Here is a 23,170-nt window from a genome sequence, read left to right as displayed (position 1 = left end):
CCTCAGTCCCTAACTCCTCTATCAGGGCTCTCTGCTGCGTCTCATCATGACTGCTTTCTGGAAAATATATGCTAAATACATTCTATCAGCTCTGTTCTCTAGAGAATGCAGACTAATACAAGGGCCCTCTTACACGGATGCCCTGGTCCCCCATGGCTTCATAGAACTTGGAATGCAGGAGTAAAAGTATTGGGGGACAGTTTGGTTTAGACCTTAGATATTTGGTTGATAAATGCCTATTCTGAGCCTCTGTCCACATATAAGTCTCTGCCAACCAGTCCTGATCAGAGTCATATATCATAAATTGTTACGAAAAAAATTTTAAGATTTCTTTTTCGTGTGTGGGTGTGGGTGTGGGTGTTCCAGGGTATGTGCATATGAGTGAAGAACAGAGGCTAAAGGCCAAGATCCTTTGGAGCTGGAGTTAGGCAGTTGAGAGCATTGGTAACTGAAATTGGATCCTCTGATAGTGCAGTATACCTCACCACTGAACCATTACTCCAACCCCCAATGAAATATTCTTTTTTAGAGACAAGATCTCACTGTTTAGCCTAAGTTGGCCTTAAAGCCCACATGTACCTCTGCCTCAGACACTGAAGTGCCCAGATGAAAGACACCCACCAGCACATTGGACCATACGCAGTAAATATTTCAGACGCTATCAAATTCTGGTTTTGCATTTTCATATAAATAATAGAACAGTCTTACTAAATTGAGAGGGGCTCCAGGTCCTAACTGGACACCGACGAGTTCTCAGCTCTGTGCTTGCTGACTTTGCACACCCTGAGTCAACCACGGTGCTCAGAAAGTTTAGCTTTTTCAGGGAAAATAGTGTCTTCCTCACCCTGGCCTCACATCACCCCCACCCAAAAACAGGTATTACTCGGGTTCTGCAGGTGTCTGCTGGGTGGCATTCAACTGTGCACCTTGCATCACAGTTCCTCAGGAGTCTTGACCATGCTTGCCTGCCACAGGGACTTTGCTGTGAGCTGAAAATGGAGGTTTCCGGGTGAGCTCGTACTGCCACCTAGTGGACATTCCCTGTCGTGGCTATTACACACACACACACACACACACACAGGCACACCCAGAGAAACATAATTTTTTTAAAAAACAAAAATTAAGGGCCTGGAGAGATGGTTCAGTGGCTCCGAGGAAGTGGTTTCCATTCCCAGCAGCCATATGGCAGCTCATACGTGATTGTAAATCCAGTTCTTGGATGATCTGACACCCTCACACCATTGCACATATAAAGTTAAATAAATCATAAAAAATTCTTCTCTCTGGCTGGGCGGTATCGGCACACACCTTTAATCCCAGCACTCAGGAGGCAGAGGCAGGTGGATCTCTGTGAGTTCAAGGCCAGCCTGGTCTACAAGAGCTAGTTCCAGGGACAAGCTACAAAGCCACAGAGAAACCCTGTCTCCAAAAACACAAAAATTCTTCTCTCTGGAAGGAGAAAGGAAGGAAGGAATGAAGGAAGGAAGGAAGGAAGGAAGGAAGGAAGGAAGGAAGGAAGGAAGGAAGGAAGGGAAGGAGGAGACATTATGAACTATCTCCTTGGTCTTAGAAACTTGAGCATGGGAGCTTAGGGCCTATGAGACAGTGCACAAGTCTTATGATCTCACTTGGGTTGAGTCTAAATTTTTAACTCACTCATGTCCTCTAATGCCTCTGTCTCCCAAGTGCTGGGATTAAGCGTTTCCTAATTCTTGAATGGGGTACTGAAGGCATTTATTTATTTATTTATTTATTTATTTATTTATTTATAAATAATTTATTTTTTTATTTTATTTGCATTGATATTCTCCCTGCATGTCTATCTGTGTGTGGAGTCAGAGACAGCTGTTAGCTGCCATATGGGTGCTGGGAACAGAACCCGGGTCCTCTGGAAGAGCTGCAGTTAGTGCTCTTAACTGCTAAGCCATCTCTCCAACCCCCCTGACGGCCCTCCTCCTGTCCTCCCTTGGATTTTTCTGAGACCTTGTTGCCACTCCTATCCAAGACACTCAAAATAGCTTTGTGGTACCTGAGTGGACTCTTTCGGGTGAGTTGGCTGTGATGCTCTGGAAGGCTGGAGGGTAGCTGTATTCTCGATTATGGTCCAGCGCTTGGCTATGTGGCTTCCAAGAGCCAATGGGTCCTGTCGAGTAGGAGCCCTTCCAAGCAAGTCTTGGGTCCCATCATGTCCTCCTCATTCCTGAGCATGAACTCCTGTGTGTTGTTAAGGGCGCTCATTCATCCGGGTGCCTGGAACCCTCGCAATTTTCTTTAGAGAGAACTTGGTTTCTGTTCCCTCGACACAACGGGGAAAAGCTAACTGATACCAAGAAGTGGACTGATTATCTCAGAATAAGTGACCCACACTGAGAATCTTCTTTTGTATATTAAAAAGAAACAAAAAATAAAAAGGCCAGGTGGTGGTGGTGCACGCCTTTAATCCCAGCACTGAGGAGGCAGAGGCAGGTATTTCTCTGTGAGTTCAAGGCTAGCCTGGTCAACAAGAGCTAGTTCCAGGACAGACTCCAACGCTACAGCTACAGAGAAACCCTGTCTCGAGAAACAAAACAAAACAACAACAATAATAAATAATAAAGTATCAAAATGAAAAAATAAAATCTTGATGCTGGGCGGTGGTGGTATACTCCTTTAATCCCAGCGCTTGGGAGGCAGAGGCGGGTGGATCTCCATCAGTTTGAGGCCAGCCTGGTCTGCAAGAGCTAGTTTCAGGACAGGTTTCAAAGCTACAGACTGGTATCAGATGGCATTAGATATCAGAGTGTAGATTCCTCTGGGAAGAATTCCTGTCAAGTGGAAAGTTTTGGACTCTCCCTGTCTCCAAGCATGGTCTATTCCTACATTTGCTTCATCCCACTTATTAACCTTATTGAAAGCTGCTTCTCAGATTAATTCTTTTTCTTTGGGACAGGGTCTCCCTCTGTATATTTGGCTTTCCTGGAACCTACTTTAAGACCAGGCTGGCCTCGAACTTACAGAGAACTGCCTGCCTCTCCCTCCCACTTGCTGGGATTAAAGGTGTCCGCTGTGTGTGACTCAGACTGATTTCATGCATCCCATATTTCTGTGCGTCCTTTAATCATTTTGAAGTTGAAAATAATTGTGTATGTGTTTTGTGTTTACTATATGCATCTGGGGATAGGGGTGTACTTGTCCACACAGGAACTCTTGCTCAGGCATGTTGAAGCCTATAATTCACATCCAGATGTGCTCCTCATTCTCTTCTCCACCTGATCATATCACTATTATTATTATTACTATTGTGCATCCATTTTTAAAGATTATTTATTTCTTTAATTTATTTTTGGGTTTTTGAAATAGTGTTTCACTGTGTGACAGCTGTGGCTGTCCTGGAACTCACTATAGACCAGGTTGGCCTTGAACTCACTGAGATCCACCTGCTGCTGCCACCACTACCTGACAACTTACTTTAAGTGATGTGCATTAGTATGTATATGTGTGTGGGAGTGTGCATATGAGTATTGGTGCCAGGCAAGAGGCCTTGAATTCTTTTTGAACTGCCTGATGTGGGTGCTGGGAATTGAACTCATATCCTGCAAGAGCAGGTCACTCTTCTAAACACTGAACCACCTCTGTAGTCTGTATTTTTATTTAAGATTTATTTTTTAAAGATTTATTTATTTATTTATACAGTATCCTGCCTGAAGGCCAGAGGAGGGCACCAGATCTCATTATAGGTGGTTGTCAGACAACACATGGTTGCTGGGAATTGAACTCAGGACCTCTGGAAGAGCAGTCAGTGTTCTTAACCTCTGAGCCATCTCTCCAGCCCTATTTAAGACTTATTTATTTTATGTGTATGGGTGTTTTGCCTCCATGTATGTCTATGCACCATGTATGTACCTGGTGTTCTCAGGGGCCAGAAGGAGACATCAAATCCCCTGGAAATGGAGATACAGAAGGCTGTTAGCTTTCATGTAGGTGTTGGCAATCAAAACCTGCATCCTCTGGAAAGATTGCCTGTGCTCTTACATGCTGAGCCATCCCTCCAGCCTTCTTCTTCTTCTTCTTCTTCTTCTTCTTCTTCTTCTTCTTCTTCTTCTTCTTCTTCTTCTTCTTCTTCTTCTTCTTCTTCTTCTTCTTCTCCTTCTCCTTCTCCTTCTCCTTCTCCTTCTCTTCTCCTTCTCCTTCTCCTTCTCCTTCTCCTTCTCCTTCTCCTTCTCCTTCTTCTTCTTCTTCTTCTTCTAATTTGTTGCTATGATTGTTAGTGTATGTGCATGGTGAGTGGGTGAGCGTGTATGTAAATGCAGAGGTCAGATAACGTTCAGGAATCAGTTCTTATTTTCCACCTTGGGATCCAGGGATTAAACTCAGGCAGGGCAAACACCTTTGCCCACTGAGCCATCTTCCTGGTCCTCCAACTCAGTCTTTAGAACAAGATCTTTTCTGAGTCTGGATCTCCTTGTTTGGGCTAGACTAACTGGTCAGCAAAGCCCAGAGGCTTCCACTCTCCGCCTTTCAGTGCTGGGCACAGAGATATGCACCTATATGGTTTTCTTTTCTTTTCTTTTCTTTTCTTTTCTTTTTTCTTTTCTTTTCTTTTCTTTTCTTCTCTTTCCTTTTCTCCCTCCCTCCCTCCCTCCCTCCCTCCCTCCCGTCTTTCTTTCTTTCTTTCTTTCTTTCTTTCTTTCTTTCTTTCTTTCTTTCTTTCTCTTTTTTGTGTTTTTGTTTTGTTTTCTTGAGGCAGGGTTTCTCTGTGTAACAGCCTTGGGTATCCTGGAACTCACTTTGCAGACCAGGCTGGCTTTGAACTCACAGAGATCCGCCTGCCTCTGCCTCCCGAGTGCTGGGACTAAAGGCGTGCGCCACCACTGCCTGGCATATTATTCAGTTTTTCTTAACATGAGTGCTGGGATACTGAACTCAGGACCTTATGTTTGCACAGCAAACGCTTTACCCAACAAACCATATTTTTGTTTGTTTGCTTGTTTTCTTCACACAGAGTTTCTCTGTAACAGCCCTAACAGTCCTGGAACTAGCTCTGTAGACCAGGCTGACCTCAGACTCACAGAGATCCACCTGCCTTTGCCTCCCAAGTGCTGGGATTAAAGACATGTGCCACCACCACTCGGCCCCAAAAGTCATTTCTTCAGGACTACCAAACCCTTTTTCAGCTTTTTCTTAGGTTATAGTCCTGGGAAATGAAACAAGGCCTCAACATTCAGGCTGGGCAAGTGCATGTCTGTCTGTACCAGGGAACAATCCTAGCCCTGAAGGCATTTTCTCCTCTGTTTTGATTCCTGCTTCTAATATATGTTTTATATGTGGGTGTTTGGCCATAGGTGGTTGGTAATGTTCCTTATTGCCTTAGTGCCACCAATGCAAACTTCAACATGGTGGAAAAGGCAAGGATATTTTATTACCATGATATTAGTTTTGACCTTGTATTCCACCATATGCCTATCAGGAAATACCAGGGGTCCACAGAGCACACCAATAATTAGTACATTATTCTGTAGGGATAAATATTTCAATGTTTAATTCAAATGATTAAAATCCCAATTATATTCAATGGTTCATGCACTCCTGACGCCTGGGAATGTATGACTGTATAAAAACACAAAAATTAGGGCGAGTGAGGTAGCTCAGGAGGTGACTGTGTCTCCCGCCAAGCCTTGCAACCTAAGTTCAATCCTTGGGATTCCATGGTGGAAGGAAAGAACCAGCTTCTTCAAGATGTCCTCTCCCATCTACACACCATTGCATTTACACACATGCACACACAGGTGTACACACACACACACACACAGAAATAAATTTAAAATGTTTTCAAGGTACTAAAATAGGATTTAGTAAGTTTTTCTCTACTTACAATACTTGTCTTTTTTACTGCTAGGTATTGTACAAACTAATGAATCTTACTGAGACATTTTCATAGAGCATGTCAGTATCGTTCTGTAATGGCACTCAAGGCTTCCTTTTTCCCTTCCCCTTCCTTAGTCAACTCTCTCTTCCAAAATAGCTTCCCTTCAATTTTCTTTAGATACTCCAGGTTGTGCGCAGGTGAGGAAACAGGATGCTTGTGTTTCTTGGTCCACCTCATTTTACATAACCCGATGATCTCTAGTTCCATCTTTTCCTACAAACGACACGACTTCCTGCTTCTTTGTGTTTAAATGAGACTTCCTTGTGTACATCCAGCGCATTTGCTCACTTCTTTCCTTTGCTCGTGGGCATTTAGGCTGTCTCTACGCTGCGGCTCCTGTGAATAGTGTGAAGGCACACATGGATGCTCAGGTGTGCTGATTTCATCCAGGTCCGGGAGTGCTGCAGCTGGGTAACACGTAGCTCTGCTTTTAGACTCTTGAAGAACTTCCACATTATTATCTGGAAGAATCTACATTTCATTAACCATTGCCCTGTGCCCTGGTCAGCTATTCTAATTAGATTAAGATGGACTCCCAATATAGTTTTATTTTATATTTTCCAGATTGCTAAAAACATTGAATGTTTTCCTCATGTATTTATTTTGAGATCCTTTGTTCAATTTGTTTCCCCATTTATTGATTGAAGTAAGTGTTCCTTTGGTATTGCAGTTTTGGACTTTTTTATATATTCTAGATATCAATACCTTGTGTGATATAGTTTGCAAAATTCCTCTTTTTTTCCTTTTACTGTCAGGGTCCAGCCTTGACGAGTTCGTATGTTCCAGGGTAGGGGCATGAGGATTAGAAATGTTAGGCAGAAAAACAGAGGTACAAAAGAAATAGACAGAGACACAGAATAGAGTCAGGAGGGCAACCCAGTAAATACTGAATCCCCCACATGTATGTTTCACAGGCTGTCTATACCCCAATCCAAAGAGGAGGGGGAAGACAAAAGACCTTTTTACCAAGACACAAGGAACAAACAAAGTGATTGCCTTCTCAATACCCAAAGCATCAAGTAACCACACCCTAGGTCAAAACATCCTGTTAGTAGGCACACCCTGGGTCAAACCTCCAGTCACAACCTTGAAGGAGCAAGAATAGGCCTGAACTTTCTGACCTTTAGTCAAGGTGGAATGAATCCACATCCATGGACTCAGACAATTCACTAGGGTTTTTTTTTTTGTTCACTCTGATAATTTTGTTTTGTTTTGTTTTTGTTTTGCTCTGCATGAAATTTTCTGTTTGATCCTGTTTGTCAATTGTTTTTTAAATATTTATTTATTTATTTATTTATTTATTATGTATACCATGTTCTGTCTGTGTGTATTCCTGCAGACCAAAAGAGGGTGCCAGACCTCATTACAGATGGTTGTGAGCCACCATGTGGTTGCTGGGAATTGAACTCAGGACCTTTGGAAGAGCAGGCAATGCTCTTAACTGCTGAACACTCTCTCCAGCCCCCTGTGTGCCAATTCCTGCTATTGTTTCCTGTGCTACTGTGGTCCTATGCAGTACGTGCCTGCCTTTCTCTGCAGCTGAAGTGTTTTCCGTATGCTCTCTTATGGAAACTTTATAGGTTTCGGTTTGACATTAAAGGTTTCTTAAAATCTATTTTGAATTGATTCCAAAATAAGATCTTAAAGCAAGTAACTCAAAACCAGAGAAATATAGTACTTTAAAATTATACTCCGAAAAAAAAAATAATAATTAAAAAAATTATACTCTGGCAGTCAAATGGAATTATACCACACCACAGCAGTTATGTTTTATCTAACAAAATCTCTCAAGTTGCAAGAAAATAACCTCTGTGACTGCATTGTCGCCTTATCTCTCCGACCTTCCATTTCTTTATCTGGGAGATGAGGAAGGGGGTCATAATGCTATAGAAACTAAATGTGATCTTGAATTAATGCATAGGAATACCGTTGGGAATGGTGGAGCATGCCTTTAGTCCAAGTACTCTGCAGGCTGTGGCAGGAGGATCTCTGTGAGCTCAAGGCCAGTGTGATCTATATATTGAGTTCCATGCCAGCTAAGACTGTAGAGTGAGGCCCTGTGTAAAAAAGAAGGCATAAGAATGTTGAATGAGGCTGGGAATGATGGTGTGTTCCTTTAATCCCAGCACTAAGGAGGCAGAAGCAGAATGATCTCTTTTTGTTCAAGGCCAGCCTGGTCTACATAGTGAGTTCCAGGATAGTCACGACTGTGTAAAGACCTTGTCTTTAAAAAAAAAAAAAAGAATATGTTGCTGGGTGTGGTGGTGCATGCCTATTAATCCAGCACTGGGGAGGCAGAGGCAGAGGCAGACGGATCTCTGAGTTTGAGGCCAGCCTCCTCTACAGAGCAAGTTCCAGAGTAGCCAGGGCTACACGGTGAAAGTGTGTTTCAAAAAAACAAACAAACAATATGCTAGGTGTTCTGCTCATGTCTGATCTCATTCTTTTACATTTCATTGCACTATATGGGATACGAGGATAAAAATTTGCCCTGGTTTGATAGCTCTGAAAACTCTGGAAGACAGGAGCCATGGGTGAGTGCACTCCGATATTGGAAATATTAAAGCAGCAGGATACTCCCGAGTAGGTGCTAGTCTAAGTTTCTTTGGACTGCAGAATTCTTTAACGTGTGTGCGCGTGTACTGAGTATTGTAGGGTGCTTCACTCTGACTTACTCTGTGCTAGCCCCCATCTTCATTAGCCATCTGTGAGATATGGCCAAGTGAACAAGTAAGTGTTCCCGGTTTAAAAAAAAATCACTGAACAAAGGCTGGAGAGAAGGCGCAGAGGTTAATAGCACTGTCTGCTCTTCCAGAGGTCTTGAGTTCAATTCCCAGCAACTGCATGGTGGCTCACAGCCATCTATAATGAGATCCGGTGCCCTCTCCTTGCCCTATAGGCATACATGCAGGCAGAGCACTGTATGCATAATAAATAAATCTTTTAAAAAATCCCTGAACAAGGCATTTAAGAAAGGTCTTTCCAGCTGGACAGATCAGCTAAATAGTAAAAAAAAAATTGTGTAAGGAAGATATCTGAGATATTAAATAGTTTTGAAGGAAATGATAGCACCATCGGTTCCTTTTTAGGAAGCACTGCTCACTCTCTTCAAACGATCCCCAGAGCAACACTCCAAGGCAGTCTATATGCAGGAAGGTTAAGTTGCAGCCCCAACAGAAGAGCAGAGCTAGGGTTAATAGCTAATCTAATCGAGTCACAGGTTTATGCCTTGAACTACCACAGTATCAATTGTGTTCAACACGGTGTTTCCTCTGTGGCAGCGGTTCTCGACTTTCCTAATCCTGTGACCCTTTAATACATACAGTTCCTAGTGATATGGCGACCGCAAACATAAAATTATGTCCGCTGCTACTTCATAACTGTAATTTTGCTACTGCTAGATAAAGATATTTACTTTAATGTAAATATCTGATATGCGGGCTATCTGATATGTGACCCCTGTGAAAGGGTCATTCACCACCCAAAGGGCTGTGACCCACAGGTTGAGAATCACTGCTCTATGGAATATCACCCATCGTGGTGGTTAATCTTGACGACTTGACTGGATTTTAGAAACACCATGGAAACACCTCTGGATATGTCTATTCGAAAATCTTCAGGATGATCTGACTGAATGTTAGGAGCGCCAGTAGTTTAGCATTGGGGTCCTGGACTAGATAAACTTGCGAAAGAAAGTTGGCCAGCAGCTTTCCTTTCCCCGCGCTCCTGACCGTGGTATATGCTACCCAGAGACTCCCGCTGCTGTAACTTCCCTACCATAATGGACTGTATTCTCAAATTGTGAGCCAAAACAAGCCCTTCTTTTCTTACCCTCCCCTTTTCTGATATTTTGCTACAGTAACGAGGAACGTAACTAATACCGTTATTGTATAAACCTGTCTGGGGATTCTTCTGGGATAACTGAGTTCGGCTTAATTTTACAGGACTTCTTCACCAAGTTCCTGGGAGAGCCTTGGGGTAAATTTAACTGAAGTATTACTTTGATGAATTACAATGATTTCTGGAGCAAGATCAAAGAGCTGTTTGTCTAAGGCCTTGAGGGTCCAGAGGCAGTGGCAGTCATTAGGCAGGCCGCCCTCAGAAGGACTTTGATGCTCCCACTGGTTAACCTTCTCAAGGAAAAGCACAGCAGCTCCGATTAATCTTCTCATGCTGGCCTGTCAAAGTCTCTGGTTTATTTGAGGGGGGAAATGTTTCAGAGGATGTTAAGTGTGTACTGTAATGGGTGGGGCTGGGCTTTACCCGCCACCTGTCATAACCTATCAGGGTTAGTGAAATCAAGGTGGTTCATGAACAGCATCTAATTAACAGAGAGCACAGTAAAATAGTATCAGGGAGATCACCCACAGTTTAAGGAGGATGAGCGACCATAACATACAGGGTCCAGTGAACAATGGAATTGGGAGGCACTCTGATCAAAAAGCAGGATAAAGGAGTCATTCAAGGGTATGGGGCTCTAAAACAACTGCCTTTCTTGTGCTGTTTCTCTCTGTGGAGCTTTTGTTTGGGGTTTGCCCGGGTACTTTTTGTCTGCTGTTGCCTATCACATTGAGTAAAATACCTAAAGCTTTCCACCATTCTTCTTTATGTTCTGCAAGGCTTGTTTAAAATACAAGTGCAAGAGAATTTAGTTTACATCTAGACCCTCAAACTTACACACCTGGAATTCTGGCGCTCGTACCATAATGATAGAATTGCTGCACAGCTAATTCTGTAGGCGGAGACTGCTCGCTCGTTTCCCAGCCACTCAGACCCAAATAATCACATGAAAACTATATTAATTACAACCCTGTTTGGCCAATGGATCAAGCATATTCCTAACTAACTCTTACATCTTAAATTATTAACCCAGTCTTATCAATCTGTGTATTGCCACGAGGCTGTGGCCTACTGGTAAGGTTCCTAAGGTTCCGGCATGTCCTTCTCCTTTGGCAGGTGCATGGTGTCTTTCTGACTCCACCCACTCTCTATATCTCTTCCAGCCCGGCTCTATTCTGCCCTGCTTGACTGAGTCCTACATACAATTTAATGCGATTCGACAAAGTGAAGTGGCAATGGTAATTCAATGAAAAGGTCACAGTTTCCTTTGGAAGAAGAAATGAATAGTTCATAACTTTTCAACAGTGTGCCCCCCACTCCAGTTATGCAATGAAATCTTACATCATTCTCCTTGTCTTTCTGGGATATAAACCATTCCTTTTCCTAGTTACCTGACAACAGGTCACAGTAACCTTTGAGATGATCAAATTGGCTCTTGTGGCGCTCCTGTGCTTATGTGAGAAAAGCCTCACTTTACTTCAGAGGAATGAAAAATATGACAGTGATAATCCTTACAACCTTCTCTCTCTCTCTCTCTCTCTCTCTCTCTCTCTCTCTCTCTCTCTCTCTCTCTCTTTCTTTTTCTTTTTCTTTTTCAAGACAGGGTTTCTCTGTAGCTTCGGAGCCTGTCCTGGTACTCGCTTTCAGTCATGCTGACCCCACAAGTGTTGTAGGTCATCTGGAATTCTGTCCTCTTGGAGCATCACAACCACTGCATACAAATGAGGTTGGAATTAAACAGCTGCTGCAATCCAGCTGCTCTGTCTCCTCTGTTCCATGCTTAACGAAGTTGCTGCATTTGACTTCAGTTCTAAAAGGTGAGCTCAAAAATGAAATTATTGCTAAGTTCTTTTTTTTTTTTTTGAGACAAGGCTTTTCTGTGTAGCCCTGGCTGGCCTGGAACTAGCTCTTGTAGACCAGTCTGGCTTTGAACTCACAGAGATCCACCTGCCTCTGCCTCCTGAGTGCTGGGATTAAAGGCGTGCGCCACCACTGCCTGGCTACTGATAAATTCTAAGGGGAGCAGCTAGGCACTAAATCACGCACAAGCAAGTCATGCTCTATACTGGTAACGTGATGAGGAAGCAGACCCTATTAATAGATATTGTTTGTGAAAATTTTCCTTGGGCTTAGGGGTAGGGAATACATAGTCTGTAGATAGTGTGATCGGCATCAGTTTGAGAGTTCCTGTCCTAAGGGAAAGCCAGGCTTCTCCCCTTCCTCTCCCCTGCAAGAGGATGGAGCTTACTATGGCAACGGCAAAGTGGTTTGAAGTGGAACTGGGCTGAGGCCATTCCCCTCAGTATGATGAAAGCTCTGTCTCTGCTCTCCCTGAAGCTTGCATCTTTTGTGGCTAGTGGGACAAGATAACCTCGGGTTCCTTATTCTTTCTGAAACTGAAACTGAGCATGTACGAATAATACTAATAGAAAATGCTTCATCTCAATGCCTGTTTAGGCGTGCTTCTTCTGTAGCTGCCCTCAAGGAAAAGGGGAGGAATCCTTTCTTTCCAAATGCTGTGCAGGCTGTGTTGCTAGGATACATGAGTATGTAGCAATCCAGTAAGAAGTAGGTACTTCCCTGACATATCATTGTAATTACATCCTTCTCTTGGACATCTATCAACAGAGGCCAGGGCAGCAGGGTGGGCCTCAAGGATTCAGAGGAACTTTACCACAACCGCTTTTTTATTAACATAATAAGCCTTGAAATTGACAGGCGGTGGGGGGGGCATGCCTTTAATCTCAGCACTCGGGGAGGCAGAGGCCTGCCTGGTCTACAGAGCAAGTTCCAGGACATCCAAAGCTATACAGAGAGACCCTGTCTCTAAAAACAAAACAAAACCTTAAAATTATGTTTTCTTTTACATTATAGAAATTGTATAGGCTGCACAGTGACCTGGGAGCATATAGAGAATTATACAGGAAAAAATAAAAAATAATCTACTGCCTGTAATTCCATCATAAACACTGACTGTATCTTGTTTATTTTCTTCCATTCATTCTACATGTAGCAGTATATTAATTCAGTATGCAATCACCCTCTGTCCTTTAGAGAGTACCGTCCACGTACAAACACAAATCAGTCTCTGTCACACAGATATACTCACACACATGCACTTTACATAGGTTAATATCGTTGGTTAGGGTAAAACAGCTGTTCTTTAAATGAAGAAGCTGTCTCCTCCACTAAGATTTTTTGTTTTGTTTTCTTTTGTTTTTTGATACAGGGTTAGCTGTAGCTTTGGAGCCTGTCCTGGAAAAACTAGTTCTTCTAGACCAAGCTGGCCTTGAACTCACAGAGATAAGATTTTCTTTTAAAAAAGATTATTTTCAAAATTTTTCTTTGATGTCTCGCACACACACACACACACACACACACACACACACACACACAGAGACAGACACTATTCAGACATGTAGTGATATTTTGTGTTTTAACAAAAGAAGCTTGCCTGAAGATCAGAGTGCAGAGCTAAGCCATATAGGCCAGGCAGTGGTGGCTCATGCCTTTAATCTCAGGATTTGGGAGACAGAGGCAGGCCCGTATCTGTGAGTTCAAGGCCACCTTGGGCCACAGAAGACTGAATCTGTCTAAAAGAGAAACAGAGCTTACACAAAGGTGATCCCAGCACTTGGGATCCCATGCCTTTAATCCTAGCACTAGGGAGGTGGAGACAGGAGTGGTATGGCTGGGCAGAGAGAGGAATATAAAGAGGGAGGAGACAGGAGAGCAGATGCAGTCTGAGGTTTGGTGGAGACAGATGGAGTCTGGAGACACAGTCTGAGGATGGGATCACCCCTTTAATCTTAGCATGGGTAGGAGGCAACAGAGCTTTCTAATGGCTGGTTGCTCTGATCTTCAGTATTGACCCCTATATCTTATTCTTTTTTTCTTTGTTTTGCTTTGTTTTCTGGGACAGGATTTCTCTGTAGCTTTGGAGCCTGTCCTGGAACTCACTCTGTAGAACAGGCTGGTCTTGAACTCACAGAGATCCACCTGCCTCTGCCTCCCAGTGCTGGGATTAAAGGCGTGCGGCACCACTGCCCATCATCTGGATTTTTATTATTAGTATCAATTAGATTTAGTGTTACACTCATGTATATTATTTACATATTATTCATATACAGAAAATATATATATGAATACTACCTGGGTGCCTAGTTCCTGTGGAGGTCAGAAAAAGGTGTTGGAACCCCTGGAACTGTAGTGACAGAGGGTTGTGAGCCTCCAAGTGGGTTCTGAGAGCTGACCCTGGGTCCTCTGAAAGAGAAGCCAGTGCTCTTAGTTGCTGATCATCTTTCCAGGCCCTGAAAGAGCTTCTTGTTCCACACTTCATCCTTGTGATGCTACCTCACACTCTTTACAGTCAGGAGATAGGGAAGACGTGAAGATGTTGTCCTGTAGCTAGCATTAGCTTGTCATCAAAATATACCTGGCAGATGCCTATAATCTCAGCACTCAGGAGGCTGGGGCTGGACGATCACAAGTCTGAGTTCAGCCTGATCTATCTGGTGAATTCTAGGCCAGCCTGAGCTACAAAGCAAGTTCCTACGTCCCGTGTCTGTCCTCCCCTGACAATGTATTCTCTTTCCTTCTCCATTACTTTTCTGTCACCTTCTAGTCCCCTTTATCCCATCTCCTTTCCCCCAGATACACAGTATCCAAACTGTTAAGTGCAGTGTGGGTTATATCACCTAACCCAATGTAACTAGGGACACCTTTCCCTAAGTAACGTGGTACCTTCTTGACCTAGACAGTGAGAATTTCTCTGCTCTTTAGGCCTTCCTAGCTGAATCTACCCTGGCCTCTAAGCCAGTTTCAGGCGTCTATTCTGTCTTTGATAAGGAGCCATCTCCCCTCAGCTACCAATTTCCCAACCACTCATTAATGAAGATAGAAGTTCATTTTAAAAGGCTCTAAATAGCTTAATTATTACTATAACTACAAGATAACTAGTGTTCCTTTCCTCAGGAATAGAACTTTTAAAAAAAACATTTATGGAGAAGATAAAGCTCTGGTGTGATGAGAAGAGCTGCTCTAGTTGTGGAGGCCAAGGCCCACATCACATTGACATTTTGAAAGGCTGCCTTCCTTCCTTTTATCGGGTCCAGGATCTCGGGCCACGCTGCCCTCTGTGTTCAATGTGGGTCTCTTTCCACCCTTCATCCTTTCTATAAATACCCCCTCCCTCAGCTGATGGGGACAGAGGATCAGAAATTCCAGGTCAGCCAGGTGGTGGTGGCGAATGTCTTAAAACCCGGTATTTGGGAGGTAGAGGCAGGCAGATCTCTGTGAGTTCCAGGACAGCCAGAGAATAGAGTCCTGTCTCACCCTGCCCCCAGCCAACCAAACAAAAAACCCCAAACAAAACAAGACCGATTTATAATTAACTTCTATTTGCCCTCAGACTGGAGCCGCACAACAAAGCACCCAAAATGGAGTGTGTAGATTCACGTTCACAAGTAAAATGAATTGTTTTGTTTTTGAGATACTAACATAAACGTAGATGGCTACAGACAGCTAGCTGCATTTTGCCTAATAACTGCATACCCTATCAGGATCCTATTTTATATGGCTCTAAGGCTATAGTGCCACCTAGTGTCAAAGCAGCAAAGGTCGCTGTAGGCTCTGAAAGCACAAGGCACAAAACTCACTGGGCAAAGTTCTGTGTTTTTGTATACTCTGCCTTGCCATTATTGTGTTGATTAGCTGACTCCAGCAAACTTTATCTGATTGTAGAAAAGATGGTTTGTTTTTCTTCAGTCTGACACAGTACAGCTGAATGATGGCTCACTAAGACTCAGACTCAGAGAACAAATCTCATTAGGTTTCATCCCTTCCACTGACCTGTTCTCACTGTCTCTCCCTAAGTCTAAACTCATATGGTATGTAGATGACATTTTACTTTGCAGCCCATCATTGGAGAGCAGCAAAACCGATACCTCCGTTCTTTTAAATTTCCTGTCCAAAAGGGGCTATAGAGTCTCACCTTCTAAGGCCCAACTGTCTACCCCACAGGTCATTTATTTGGGATTAACTATAACCCCAACTCAAAAGGCTATTACCCTAGACAAAAAGAAATTAATTCAGTCCCTTGCAGTTCCTTCCACAAAAGAAGAGGTTTTATCATTCCTAGGAATAGCTGCCTTCTTGCATTCCTGGATCCCCTCTTTTTCTCTCCTCACCTGCCCCTTATACGAGGCAGCTCTCAGCTCTCTGCATGAGCCCCTTCTCCATCCCATTACTAAACCCTTCCAGAGATACCAGAAAACCCTTATCCAGGCCCCAGCTCTTCATTTCCCAGATTTGACCCATCCCCTTTCTCTATATGTAGCAGAGAAGGAGGGATGTGCCCTTGGGTCCTAGGACATCAGCTGGGACCTTCCTTTGCACCTGTAGCATACCTGTCAAAGAAGCTGGACCTCACCACTCATGACTGGGCACCCTGCTTACACGCTTTAGTGGCCACTGAGCTTCTTATTAGTGAGTCAAAATAACTAACCTTTGGGTTACCCACCACTGTCTTCCCCCACCACAATCTGTCTCATCTCTTAACTTACAAAGGCTTACAAACCATACCCGCTTCCCAAGTTCTTTCCCTCCAGGTGGCGCTGGTAGAAGATGCCACACCCACTTTCCAATGCTACCCATCCCTTAATATCTCAAATCTACTACCTCAACCCAATGTTAATGACTCCCCATCTCACTCCTGCACAGAGATCCTAGAGGATCTACTGCCTCACCCCTCACATATACAGGAGGGCAAACTGTCCCAGGCCACTTATACCTGGTACACAGATGGCAGCTCCTTTTTATGTGATGGGAACCGTAGAGCAGGGTATGCCATAGTATCAGACACTGGGGTAGTAGAGGCACGGGCACTCCCTACCCATACCACTAATCAGCAGGCTGAGTTGATAGCTCTTACCCGTGCCTTCCAGTTAGCAAAAGGACAGTCTTTAAATGTTTACATAGACTCCAAATATGCCTTTCCTATCCTCCTGTCCCATGCAGCTATCTGGAAGGAACATGGGCTTCTTACAACGAAAGGAGGATCCATAACTAACTCAGGTTACATTATGGACATGTTAAAAGCCTCCCAATCTCCCCAAAGCTAAATAGTTCCATTATTTCCAAGGGAAATAACCAGGCTGACCAAGCAGCTAGAACAGCAGCATTCCAGAGCCCAAACCTACCTCAGTCACCTCAGGGGGTTCATACAGTACAGCCCACACTCTCAGAGACACCCCTGACACCCAGCAAATTCTGTCCTACCTACATCAGCTCTTTTATTTATTTATTTTTATTATTTTTTTTAAAAGCCTACAGCACCCGGTATTCCCAGGCGGTCTCCCATCCAAGTACTAACCAGGCCCGACCCTGCTTAGCTTCCGAGATCAGACGAGATCAGGCACATTCAAGGTGGTATGGCCGTAGACCAGCTCTTTCATCCTAATAGTAAATCTCTGTTTTATTTTGTCAAGGCTCACTTCTAACCCACCCCTGAGGACTTAGAGTTCTTAAAAGCTATCACTGCCTCTTGTCAAATTTGTCAAAAGTCAGATCCCAAGACCAAATACCATAGCTTCCTATTCCCCACCCACCAGACCAGGGGCTCCCTCCAGGAACTGACTGGCAGCTGGATTTTACTCATATGCCCACGGTCAGAAGAGTTAAATATCTCCTGGTCTTTGTGGACACCATGTCTGGGTGGATTTAAGCATTTCCCACCACTAATAAGAGGGCCCAGACAGTTTCCGATGTTCTTCTCCGAGACATCATCCCCCGGTTTGGAATCCCAACCTCTCTTCAGTCAGATAATGGCCCAGAGTTTACTTCCCAGATTTCCCAAAATTTGTCTAAGGCTCCTAACACCCCCTGCCATTTTCACATCCCATACCACCCCCAGTCTTCAGGAAAGGTAGAACGAACTAACCATTCCTTAAAAAATGTTCTTATTAAAATGTCATAGGAGCTTCACCATGACTGGGTAAAACTTTTGCCTCTGGCCCTTCTTAGGCTTAGGGCTGTCCCCAAAAGCCCCCTTTCATCTTGCCCTTTAAACTCATGTATGGGTGGCCAGTTTTAACCCCCGGCCTCTCACCTAAAACCTTTCCCCTTTCTGATCACCTGATTACTTCACTGTTATCCCATCTATGCTCCCTGTTATGGGATTTTACCGACTACTCATTACCTCAAACATGCGTTAATTCATGCCCACCGCTGATTAAAATAGGGGACCAGATATTATTCTCTCCTCCAGACCAACGCCCCTTACCCCTTTCCCCTAAATGGCAGGGCCCTTTTAAAGTAATTCTTGTAACTCCCACAGCTGCCAAGCTCGAGGGACTTCCTCATTGGATTCACCTGTCCCACCCTAAACCTTTTACTCTTCCAGCTCAAGATGCTCCTTCATATACAGTAACTCAAACAGGGTCCTGTTCCCTTAAGTTCCAGAGGACATCAAGATCAGCCACTCTCTCGCCAGTTCCAGAAAAATAAGTCTCATCATCGTACTCAAGTCTCCTGTGCCAAAAACTCCATATACTCTCCCTCTTCCTCTTTCTCCTATCTGCTTTACCAACTTCTCCACATCTCCAATGTCATGCTTAAATTTCCAGTTAACCACTCAGCTGTTATTACAGGGACCATAATTAAACATAGAGCTGGAGGTACAAGGACTGTCAAAAGCCCAGGTAGTAAGAAACAATAACAAGTTTGTAGCCCCAAACTCCAAAAACCTCACAAAACAGACTTGAACATAACAGGTTTATCACTGACTGCAGCAGTGTTTCCTGGATGTTAAGGCAATACCATGATGCAAAAGAAAAACCAGTGCCTTAGGATTTACTTCAGGTAAAACATTAAAGGGTCTAATAATTATCCTTTTCAATAATTTCCTCCTTCTTACCCCTCTTCCATTCCATCGTCGCAGTCATAAAACTTTTAATATGTCTAAAATTTCTTTTCAAAGATTTTTTTCATAAGCTCCAGGGAGTCAGTAGGACCTACCTAGACGGACCAGACTCACCCAGAAAGGGTATCATTTAATTCTTCCCTTATCATTCCTGATCTTGGGAAATTCCCTCCCCCCCCCAAAAAAAAAGAACCCACCTCTATCTTACATCTTGGGACTCTCCTCTCTTAATCACCGGGGTCTAAAAATTTTTCTAGACATAATTTTCTGCCTTTCCAGCATCTTGCGAGGTCCAAGCTGACAGCCAGCCAGTTCCTCAGAGCCCGGAAAATACAACAGCAATCAGTCACCCCAGGGCATGGTCAAGCATCTCAATTCCTCGATGCCCACAAAGTCAGCCCTTGATGCCCACAAAGTCAGTGTGAAGCAGTCATGAGAGACCTTATGACACCCCATTGCCATCCATTAAGACACCCCAAACCTCCCAAATCTTTATTATAAACAAAAGGGTAGAATGTAATTATTCAGCCACAGCTAAGGCTGCACTTCCAGGTTCTAAAGGCCCTCGGCACAAAAGGCCCCACGTGACCCACGTGCGCGCATGTGTGGTTACATCCACGTATGACTCAGCTAAACCCTTGCGCGCATGCGTGAGTCACCCGTCATCTACATCATCAGTGTGATGTAGTCACACCAACCCCCTGTGCGCATGTGCGGAGCAGCCTTTAAAAGCTGGACATGCCATCTTTCGCTCTTTCTCTGCACCTCGATCTCCAGGCCTGTGCACACTCCCCTCTAATAAACTCCTAAGCGGGTTTGTTGGCATTCCGGGTCTCCTCACCCGCGCCAGTTAATTTCACAAGGTCCTCAGCTTCCAGCACTCCAGCATCTTCTACTCCTTTGCTTGTTTTGTTTTTTGAGACAGGGTTTCACCGTGTAGCCCTGGCTGTCCTGGAATTCGCTCTGGCCTTGAACTCACGGAGATCCACCCATCTCTTCCACACCTAGCTCCCCTACCTTGCACACAAGTATGACACAAATCCTGCCATGATTCTTCTGTAGTAACTCCTTTTTTTTTTATTTTTTGAGACAGGGTTTCTCTGTAGCTTTGGAGCCTATCCTGGAACTAGCTCTTGTAGACCAGGCTGGCCTCGAATTCACAGACATCCGCCTGCCTCTGCCTCCCGAGTGCTGGGATTAAATATTCTTAACTTCTTCCTGTTCTTCATATAAGAAAATATGAAAGCTAGACAGAGCAACATAGCGAAACTGTTCAGTTTCGACTAAACCATACTGTTAAAAGCAATCTGTTTCAGGCCTTAGGGCAGACTTCATTCTCATTCAGGTTTTTAGAAGTCTCTTTTTGAGGTAGTGGTGGTGCAGGTCTTTAATTCAAGCACTCAGGAGGTAGAGTCAGGCAAATCTCTGAATTCAAGGAGAGCTAGTTCCAGGACAGCCAGGGCTACAGGGAGAAGCCCTGTCTCGAAAACAACAACAGCATTCTTTTTTGCACATTACCTTGGCCCTCTCAGAGAGGAGGCGCCAGAGAATGTGAAGTTAGTTCCATGGGAGCCAGCAAACAGGACAAAACTTCTGAGCAACCTTGAACAACAAAACCATTTGAGCTTCAAACCAAAAGTGAAGAAAGGAGGGGGAAACACATCAGAAGAGCCACAAATCTTTATATATCAACCTTGAAACTGAAGCTCAGATTACAAAGGCATCTGTTCTCCCGAAGAACTAGAAGGGAAAACAGAAAACTGCAACTTCACCCTGGAAATGTGCTGAGAAGGGGAACAAAGACTCCAGGGGCCGGAGACCATGCTGCTCAGTGGTTAGTGTTCGCCACTCCTGTAGAGCACTGACTGAGGTCCTGCCCCCAGCACCTCCGTCAGGTGGCTCACAAGCACCTAGAACTCCACTCCTGTGGAATCCAGTGCCCTTTCCTGACCTCCACAGACACCTGCATGTGGTCTACATAAATTCATACAAGTACACATAAATAAAAAATACATTAAGGCTATAGAGATAGCTCAGGGTTAGGAGCACCCAGTGCTCTTGAGAGAACTGGAGTTCAGTTTCCAGCACGCAGGTGAGGTGGCTCACAACCACCTGTAACTCCAGCGCTGAGGGCTCAGGCTCCCTCTTTTGATCTCTACAGGCACTGTGTGCATATGCACATACAGACACAAGCACACATAATTTACATAATTTAATAAAAATTAAAATAAGCTGAGCGGTGGCACATGCCTTCCTTTAATCCCAGCACTCGGGAGTCAGAGGTAGGTGGATCTATGTGAGTTCGAGGCCAGCCTGGTCTATAAGAGCTAGCTCCAGGACAGGCTCCAAAGCTACAGAGAAACCCTGTCCTAGAAAGCGGAAAACAAAACAAAACAAAAATTAAAAATTGAAACAGAAAACCCAACATCTCAGGCTGAAATTCGACAAGTTTTAGGAGACTAGGCTAGATGCAGAACACATGTCTTCCCACCATGCTCTCCCTTTTTACTGCCCTTCCTACCCAGACGTTTGCATGGAAGGCACTATTCACATATCCTTTCTGTTTGGTTGGTTGCTTGGTTTTGGTTTTTTGAGAACAGGGTTTCTCTGTGCAGCAGTCCTAGATGTTGTGGAACTTACTTTGTAGACCAGGCTGGCCTCAAACTCATAGAGATCCACCTATCTCTGCCTTCTGAATGCAGGACTTAAAGACATGTGTCACCATACCTGGCTGTCTCTACATTCCTAAACCATGGATAGCAAAACTACATGGGGATCATGTAACTGAATGAGGTGGGAGGGCCTGCAATGTCCTCTTGTGGATCTAGCCCTCCTGGGGCAAGACTAACTATAATGGTTTAGATAAAACAAGGGGCAGCAGCAGCAGGCTGTTGTAGGAGGCCACTCATTTGTTCCCAGCTCCTCAGACCTGAAATAACCACACAGAAACTATATTATTTGCAATCCTGTTTGGCCAATAGCTTAAATGTATTTCTGGCTAACTTTTATAACCTAAACTAACCTATCTCCATTAATCTGTGTATTGCCATGAGGCTGTGGCTTACCAGGTAAAGTACCAGCACCTGTCTCTGGCAAGGCTACATGGTGTCTCTTCACTCCACCTTCTTTCTCCCAGAATTCAGTTTAGTTTTCTCCACCTACACTATTCTGCCCTGAGCAGGCCTAAGACAGTTCCTTTATTAACCAATAGTATTCATAACATACAGAAGGGAATCTCACATCAGCCGTGACAGGGGCTGCTGGTCCCAAGCAGGGAGTCACTTGGGGCAGCCAGTCCCACAAGGAGCCATGGGGGAAAGAAGGGGAGTGGGCGGGGCTTGTCTCTTTAAAGGAACAGGACAGACCATTACACTAACCACCCAGAAAACCCCAGAAGTACCACCAGCCATATAGGACTATATATAATCCCCACCCCTGCGCTCCACTGCCAAGTATGTAAAATATTTGATTTATAAAGAACCAGAAAAGAGCTGTGAAGTGTTATTGCTCAAAAATAGAGGTAGGGATGGGGTTTCAAAAAAACCAGGCCCACACATGTAAGCTCGGCAAATGGTACAGTGAGCATGGAAATCAGAAACACAGCCATACACAGTACAGCTTACCATCCTGAATAGCAGTTGGGGTCTACAGGAACCGGCCAGTGCAGAGCTCACGGCTCCAATGCCTGGCCTCATTCCACTGTGGAAGTTCAAAGAGACATGACTGCTCTTCATGTGCACCAGGTTCAGTAAAATTCACATTGTCATGGAATGTGTGGACTGTGTCCAGTTGGGTCCCTGTGAGGAAAAAAAAATATCCCACCCAGCCTCTGTTCTGATATGGAGTCTTCACAAGAGCCAAAGACCTCAGACTGGCTAGACTTATTGTGGACTTCACGTGGAGCTCAACTTCTAAATGAGATTTCTCTGTTAAAGTGTTGATAAGAGACTTGAAAGGCTGGAGAGATGGCTCAGTGGTTAAGAGCACTGACTTCTCTTCCAGAGGACCTGGGTTCAATTCCCAGTAATCACACGATGGCTCACAGCTGTCTGTATAAATAACTGTCTATAATTCCAGTTCCAGGGGACCCGACACACATGACAAAACACCAATGAACAAAAAAAAACGAACCACTTGAAATCATTCTGAATTCTCATTTCTTCAGTTCTCTGGGCACTCATAAATTCCCTGTGCTCTTGTAAGTAACCCAATTAAGCTCACTGGTTCGCCAAAGTGGACTTGGGTGGAATCCCCCTTTGACCAGTTGTGCTCTCTCTGTGTTGGGCTGCCCTTTGGTCACATCTCTCCAGAAGATATTAGTACAAGAGCCATTCCCATCAGCCATCCTGTCAATTGGATGTCCCATCTGACAAAATGCATGGCCTTAAAAAGATTGATGGCTGAAGCTACTTGGAGAGTGACCGTGGGAAAGCTCCCTCGTGTTCTTGTGCTGTACCCGAAGCAAAGTTGCTAACAAAAGACTAGTATCAGAACTTTACTCAAAA

At 44.2% G+C, this 23,170-nt stretch overlaps 1 non-coding gene across 1 annotated transcript; it reads right to left on the bottom strand.

Annotated features, from left to right (window-relative positions):
• Positions 1-17,068: 17,068 nt before the first annotated feature.
• LOC119805585 lies at positions 17,069-17,187 on the bottom strand. Its single transcript, XR_005283915.1, has one exon. It is a non-coding gene; the product is annotated as a 5S ribosomal RNA (ribosomal RNA).
• Between the last annotated feature and the right edge of the window lie 5,983 nt (positions 17,188-23,170).

This window comes from Arvicola amphibius, chromosome X (genome assembly GCF_903992535.2).
Source record: "Arvicola amphibius chromosome X, mArvAmp1.2, whole genome shotgun sequence".
In the NCBI taxonomy this organism is placed as follows: Eukaryota; Metazoa; Chordata; class Mammalia; order Rodentia; family Cricetidae; genus Arvicola; species Arvicola amphibius.
Note: the sequence above shows the minus strand (reverse complement) of the source record. Positions and strands in the feature narration are given on the sequence as shown.